The sequence below is a fragment of the Phoenix dactylifera genome, chromosome 1 (genome assembly GCF_051530095.1).
Source record: "Phoenix dactylifera cultivar Ajwa chromosome 1, Ajwa_hap1_PhDact_Kaust_v1.1, whole genome shotgun sequence".
Classification (NCBI taxonomy): domain Eukaryota; kingdom Viridiplantae; phylum Streptophyta; class Magnoliopsida; order Arecales; family Arecaceae; genus Phoenix; species Phoenix dactylifera.
In genome coordinates this window covers 54,660,448-54,668,542 of record NC_143190.1, presented here as the reverse complement: position 1 = coordinate 54,668,542, position 8,095 = coordinate 54,660,448, and the positions used below count along the sequence as shown (strand labels likewise).

General features: G+C 37.6%; 1 long non-coding RNA gene across 2 annotated transcripts; it reads right to left on the bottom strand.

Moving 5' to 3' along the window:
* Positions 1-6,831: 6,831 nt before the first annotated feature.
* LOC148715398 (uncharacterized) lies at positions 6,832-7,673 on the bottom strand. 2 transcript variants are annotated; one of them, XR_015971100.2, is made up of 3 exons: positions 7,358-7,673; positions 7,063-7,189; positions 6,832-6,938 (listed from the first exon to the last, which is right to left on the bottom strand). It is a non-coding gene; the product is annotated as an uncharacterized LOC148715398 (long non-coding RNA). The 2 variants fall into 2 exon arrangements; XR_015971098.2 differs by lacking the exon at positions 6,832-6,938 and having other exon boundaries at positions 6,950-7,189.
* Between the last annotated feature and the right edge of the window lie 422 nt (positions 7,674-8,095).

Sequence of the window (8,095 nt, the reverse complement as noted above, 5' to 3'; positions counted from 1 at the left end):
CATATCAATTTTATTTTGAAGCCTTAGAGCTACTAAGGCTGCACTGATATGTCAAATTAGCTGCTTCATGGGGCCCATTCATGATTCTCAAAATCAAAATTTTATCATCCGAACCCACGTCGGTGTTAACTGGACCTGGAGTTTCCTTGATGGAAACATACAATTGCAAAGTTCCTATCAGAACTAGTGAAAATGTATAACCAGTGGTCATTGTTAGAACCAAAAAAGAAACTAATTAATCCACATCATGGACGAATTGCCACATGCCATTGCATGGCCTCTTTTCATGAACTTGCTTAGGAAGAGTAGAGGTAAGGTATAGAAAGGGCTGGAAATGCGCTTGGGCCGGGCTTCGGGCTAGGCCCGATAATATTCAAACTGAGTTTGGGCTTAAATATAGAGCCTATTTTTTTGTAGGTCGGGCTCGAGTATGTCATTGGCTGGGCTCGGGCTCGACCCAAGCTTGAGCTCGAACAAGGCCTGAAATGGAGACCAAATTCGGGCCCAAATCAATTTGTTTTTGTATGTTGTTATTTAGAGAGAATAATGAGAAAGTAAAGGACAAATTAAAATGAGTTTAGCTGAGAATAATGTGTTATGTATCATTTACTTGTGTTATAGGAGAAAGCCAAATTTTTAACTAGATCATTGTCTTGTGAAGCAATATTATGACATATTAAACATCAATCAGGTCTAGTTGAATCTATTCTTGGCCCAAACGGTAATTCGGGCCAGACTCAGGCTTGGGATCGAGCCTGGATTATCCAAAAATTTTAGGGTCTAAGCTTGCCCCGAAGCTCGAAAAACAATTTAGGCCGGGTTCGGGTAGGGGCATGGCCTGGCCTGGCCCACTTCTAGCCCTAATTATTTTTTAAGTTTATGTTGCCATAAATCACTCTTGTCAGGTTCTCACCATATGACTGTCTCTTTCTTCTTTCCTATTTGATCAGTAGGAATGCCCATGCAGCAGTGCATATAGTAGTCAACAATTGCTGTGCAAGGTGGTGGTTGTGGGATTTTCCCTCGTTTTCTTCCCCTTCTCATTCTATCTACTTTCTTTCCCTCTCTCCTTCCTTGCCTTTCTATTTACTAATTTGATGTGCCGGCATATTTTCCAACATGGACCAATGGTTTGTGTAGCATTGCTTCTCCCAAGTTGGAATCACCTTATGTACAAAGCAATCCTCCAATCATAATAACAGAATAAGGTAATATGCTTATGTTTGTTGGCCTTGGCTAGTATCTAATTATCACATAAGGTCATTCCGTACACTTATAGGCCCTTATCACCTTATCAAAATAGTTTTCTTGATGTCTATATTGTTTCCTTACATTGCACTTTGACTTTGGTTCGTATAGAGTGACAAACAAATCATATATCATCAGCTTTCTATATCTGTAGTTACGATCATATAATTGAGGGTCTTAACCTCAGCTACGAATCTAATTAGTTTGTGTTTGGGATTAGAATCTTATTTCTCACATGATAGCCCAATATTAGATATTCATTGATTTTGAAATATTACTCAAGAAACTTAGTGGCATCCCATTGCTTTAGGCATGTCCATCATCTTCATTGCTATAGGAGGCAAGCCACGGGAACCTTATTGATCCTTAGGGATTTAGAATGTAGAAAGATCTGGGCGCATATCTTATGGAAAGTGGGTTTAAGATCAAATGGTTATTAGATCCGATTCACCATGAGCCAAGAGGATTGGGCTTTATTTTAGAAGAAACTTCAAGTTTGCCCTTAGTGGTTCAAAAACAGACCTGTTATTTATTTAGTGTGTGAGGTGCTACATATGTGTATCATGTGTGTGTCATTGCACACATGCATATATACATGTGAACATATATACGCATGAGGATACATATATATATATATATATGTATGAAATTGGTGCCATGCCTGTAATTTTCAAAGCTTTCTATGTCAGACACTTTATGACACATGGGCACTTGACACCCATGTCCTGTGTCCAGATAACAATGCATCTTATGTTATAGAATACCACACAGGCCTTCCAAATTTTAAATCCACCTCATTCAAGTGCTAACTACACTTCCAATACAATTGAACATCAAAATAGTGTTAATATTGCTTTAATCAAATCAACCTAACAAAGGAAGCTTTTTTTTCCTTCTCAAAAGTTAAACAAATAGCTCCGTTTCTCTTTTTAATATAATTAACTTTCACCTTTTATAACTAGTTTGTTTAACAAGGTTGGAAAATTTGTGACTTTGGTCAACTTGCACGCTTAGTTTTATGACTCATGTTAACTTGGAAGCTGAAGCAACTCATGTATATAGACATGCATAAGTTCCTTTATTTAATCACCTAATCAACTTTTAAGTGATTTAAACATCTATAGTTAGTGATCTAATCATTTAATAACAATGATTAAATAAAGACATTTACAAGAACATATATGTATGTATATATATTTATATGCACATGTATGCATGGATGCATGTATCAAGGTCTTAAATACGGCGGAATAAGGTTGTCCTAGTATTTTTTTTCCATGGACAAGACACCTTTCATACCAACGCTCAGAATGGTAGACGACTCGCCCCATCTCGGCCCATTCCCGGTGGACATCAAGCTGCTCCACTGTTATTTAAAAGCTTGGTACTATGTATCTATATGTATATATGCATGTATAAAATATGATGATGAAATATTTGTTAATTTGTCAAGGTTTATGGTAAAATCTCATACTTAGTAGATATGTCCCTAAATCCTAATGCTCAAACTATATGTATGCATGCAAGCATGATGTGCATACATGGATGGATGGATGCATGCTTGCATGCATGCATGCATTTCATGTATGGATGCATGCATGCATGCATGCACGCTTGTATGTATATATGTATATATGTATGTATAAATGATGCCTCTAATCTCAAACACAATGTGCCTAGAGGAAATAGGGAGTTTTGGAGCTCCATATATGTCTGGTCATCGCATTATGGACCAATGTGAATGGATTGCGCTATCAAAAGTAGTTTGTTACTTTGTTATCAAGAGATTTTGGAAGCAATGTTTTCACGATGACCTATACTAGCTTCTCTAAGAACAATGTCCGTTGACAAAAGATTTTCTGTCAAAAGTGGTTTCTTGTTGAAAGGTCTTAGAGCCAAGATCTTGCTTTCCTTGTCATCTTATCAATCCCTTTCTTTCCAATCCTTATTGGCAAAAGGTTTGATTTTGTTCGTTCACCACACCTAAAAGTAATGGATGCACAACTCTTGTGTAAGGTGGCCTGACACTATCTAAAATTGTATGATGGACAAGGTTTCCATGTGGGATGTGTAGTTTTAGGTGGAAAAGATGTGAATCTTCCTTCCTATGGTTTGATGGATGTCCCTTTTTTGATTTCACTATAGAATTAGTTGTCTAATTGATTGATCTTTCTTCTTTGGAAGACCATACTTGGAATTATGCTCTTGTAACAATAATTTTGCATCAGATAACCTTCATAGTTTGATAATTGTTTCTTCTCATTGAAGAAGATAGCATCTTAAACTTTGTATGGATTGGGTTTGCAATGAATACCGCGTTGATGCAGGACCTAGAGCTAGAGTTTTGAACAAATGCGATGAAGCGGCCTAGGAATTCCGGAAAATAGGCTTTAGATGTTGTTTGCAATTCTGAACTTTTTTGATAGATTTAGGCATAATTCAAGAAAGGAGAAAATATAGGGATCTTTAAGGTTAGGATTTCATGAGGTTTTTAAATAGTTGGAAGGTTGAAGAAATCTGGTAAAAGGCTTTCCATGGAAGTTTGGGTTGTTTTTAGGTTTTCTTATTGCTAATAATAAAGAGACAAAGGTGATGGTATTTGGTCTCTGCAACTTGACCTATATCTAATGGTTGTGGTTTGTAAGGATTGGGGTTTATAAGTGAGGTGAAATTAAAGAAGTGATTTAAATTGAACGAGGGTGATTGTATCAGTAAATTGTTATAGGACTGTGGCATATTTGATCTTATTGTTGTAAAAGGGAAAAAGGGGCAAAATGAAAAAGCTTCAAATTAGGACTGCCAAACTTCATAATGCTTGTATATGGACTTAAGTTGGTCGGGTTGTTGGGTTGACTCAGGGGCTTTATCTTAGGGCAGGATTTAGAAACAAAAGGAAAAGGATCAGATCTATTATTGGGTTTTATGTCTTTGTCTTGACAATGCGTATTGTTAATCCTATGTTTCTTCTTCATTTTATGGATGCTGGTGTTTAAAAGATTTCCCCCATCTCCATCACATGAGCTTTCTCCTTATGTCATATTGCTGAACAATGTTTAGATTTTAGCTTTAGTTCAAAAACATTTAAATATTTTTTAGCATTGACATGCTACAAACTTCAATTTGAATTCACCATAATGAACATTGCTTTTGCTAGATACGTGTAAACGATCTCTTTTAACAAGAATGTAGATTGTACAATTTGCAATGATAGTTGTAACCATGGAATGCCGTACCGGCCCGTACCGGCCGGTACGGGCCGGTACGTACCGGTCCGGCCGTGGACCGGTACCGGAACTGATAAAAAACCGGTATTTCCCGGTTTTTTATCCGAACCGGCCGGTACGGGTGCGTACCGGCCGGTTCGGGCCCGTACCGGCCGGTTCGGAGCCCGTACCGGCCGGTACCGGCCTCGTACCGGTGCGAACCGGCCGGTTCGCACCGGTACGATTTTTTTTTTTTTTTAGAACCACAGCGCCGCGCGCTGTGGTTTTTGAAACCACCGCGTACCGGCCGGTACGGGACCGGTACCAGCCGGTACGTACCGGACCGGACCGGTACCGTACCGGTCCGGCCGGCCACCGGTACGCCGACCGGTACCGGTACGGCGGACCTTGGTTGTAACCTTTGTTTAATGCAACATGTAGATTATGTGCAATATATTAAGATTTTAGTTTAGCTATTTCCAATAATCATGTCCTGGATGTCCCACTCCTTTTTTTCGGAATGAGCGTGGAATAGCATTCATGTATGTAGTGGTTTTATAGTGGGCTTAGAGGATTTCCTAAAGATTAGTACTTGTAGTCAAGCATCATTGAATAGCCTCTAATGCCTTTCACAAGGGATGATGTAAAATCTGAGTAAACAAAAATAATAATTCCTAATAGATTTCTTCAATAATTGCGTCTTTTATAGACTTATAATTAAATCTTAAAATGTTGTAAATTATATAATAGAAATATTTTGTTTTTATTTTTTAATGATATTAATTTTCTATCTTCTCGACATTTTTATCTTAGTATCAGAAGTTCAAGTTGGTTTGGTCAATTGTGAGCCAACACGGTGCCAACTTGATTAGACTTGACTCAATCTATATTTGAAGACTCGTGGATTGGGTTGGGTTCAATAATTGGACCCGATCTAAAAATTCGGGTCAGATCTAGATTTTTTTTTTTACCTAATTGAATCCTAATATCATTCGAGTGTAGTTTGGGTCAAGAAAGGATGGGGCTGATTCAATTTTGAACCCAATCTTGCCCAACCTAAAAGGACAGCTAGATCCTTGACTTGAACTGTAAATTCAACCTAACTTAGACCTCACCTGAACCCGAACATTTTGGGTTTGGTTCGGATCAACCTTATCAAATATAATGAAACCCTTAACTCATGCCCTTTCTAAAATTTGTCCTTTCGCAGCCAAGTTCCTTAAAGTCTTAGCTGGTGTAAACAATAATATACAACCTAATAAGTGTCAATTTAAGTCTCCCATGATGCTTGGCTTATTATGGAAGCTTGCCATATTTAAAATGTTTCCCATAATGGCTTGGTCTCCTTTTGGATCACTTGGCTTATTATGGTAGTTTGGATAGATTATTATGGCATCTTGGGTGGCATTTGTTAGTTTCGGTGCAAACAAGGTGGTATGAATTCTTCAATGATGCCATATACATTCAATTATGCCTTCTTCCTACTGATATAAACAAGAACACATAAAATACTTGAGGTCCATTGGCCAAGCGTCCCTATATCATTATTGTTAATTTTAATCAGGTTGCATATACCACTTACAGATGTCTAAAAAATTCCTCATCAATAATTTGGACAAGGCTGAATGTAACACCTCTCTAGAGGTCCACATATAACTTCAGGTATGGTATTCATTTTAGTTATCAATTCTTTTCATACAAAGAATTAACTTTTTCTATTTGATATAAAATAAAATATGAATATATTTTATTTCATTCCTTTTGAAATATTTTAAAAAATTACCATCTAAAATAATTGAAGATATCAATAAATTCTACGTATTTTGTATATATCATATAAGTAATTGTTTTAGAAACAGGGGATGGCTCAAGATTATTTTCTATTTATGTTGTAATTGAAGAAACTATAAAAGGTATACCCATGTGATTTGAAAGATATTGTTTAATATAGAAGATGTATCACTAATTATTCAATTCTTGTAGTCACGTTATGGTTCAAAGTATTATTGACTCCATTATTGTTTGATTGTGAAATCAAAGCATGGTGAAGGTTGTAAACCATGAAAAAACTCACCCTGGATAGCTTTGTTCCATCTTGATGATGCTGATGTCGAAGCAGGTTGAAGTTTGCTACTAGCTAAATCCTATATTAATTTGCTCAAATTGATGAACCAAGAAGGCTATAAGAAAATTGAAGAAAGGGAGGGAACAAACTGTTATCCCAATTGATAGCAAAGCCCAAAAAGAAGGCAATGTATTTGCCAAAGCTTTTTCGCTCGGATTTCCATGATATTGATCATGACCATGTGGAAGAATAGTTGGTACTGATCAATCTTGATCTTCAGGTCAAAGCTTTGGAAAGTAGAAAAATAGCCATAACTATCATAAATACAACGGACCTTCGACATTGATCATGACTTCCTTATTGACCATGGTGGAGCAAATTCGATATACAAGTACGCGAGCATGTATGGTGCCACAGCCAACCTACAATCAGATGCAAGTGCAATGGTGATGCTGAGAAATTATTTGGTTACTCTGACCATAGTAACACATCGTAAGTGATTGCATAACCATAAAAGAAGAAACAAACAATGTTCCGATCTGTTACTTGCTCTGTTTCCTTTCTTTCGGTCTTCCTAAATTGACTAGTGGCAAGATCTTTGGGAACTTTATGTTCAGTGTTCTTCAAATCCTCTTTTATGCTGCACCATACTCCAACTCCTGTTGGAAATAATCTGATGAGGGCAAATATGTCATAGAACCTTTGGTGAACACATAATCTTAATAGGATAAGATAAAGTGGGAAAACAGCTTGGATGCAGAGTTGAATGGCTTAATGGGATACCTAAAAGTTTAGAAAAAAGAAAAGAAAGGATGGAAAATAAGCTGCATATATAACATACCTGATTTCCGAGTATGAACTGGATTTTCTTGCTTGAATTAATTCTCTCCCTGCACAGTGTTCTTGCTTGCTAGATTCCTAGATAGGTTGCTGCTGCTCTTTCCTTAGTGACTGGCCAGAATGAAATGCTGATATATACATGCTGAGCGGTAGAGAGACCACATCCCCCTTTTCCCCCATAATAAAGACTTCAAAAGGCCTTGTTGTAATGTGGAAAAAATGACAAGGGAAACAGGTTCCAAACAAAAATTGAATATGCATATAGATTGTACTTGTCATGGCCATCGGCCGATTCACGGGTCACCTCGGGTGCAGGTTCGAGAAGTATTGTCAGGTTTTTTTCCTTCTGTTTCCTGATGCAAAGTCTGTGAAGGAGAATCTCAAGGAGCAGATAGCGGATAAGTTGTGGTCCTTGTGGAGCCTGGGCTTGCAGTGGAAGCGCGCTCAGTTGATCATTGATCTTTCTGAAAGTTACTTGAAAGGTGACTGGACTCATGTGACCCAGCTCCCTGGCATTAGCAAGTGAGTGGATCTAACTTTAATCTCTTTGTTTCCATCAAATTGTTTGAAGTTATTTTTGTGTTTCTTGTTCAATTTCCCCATCATCTGGCTAGCATATGCATAGTGGGCTGACATATTTTGCTGCTGTCCTCTACTCCACCGGTATGCTGCTGATGCATACGCCATATTTGCTGCAGGCAAGCTGGAACAGGTGAAACCCAAGACCATAAATTAGTTG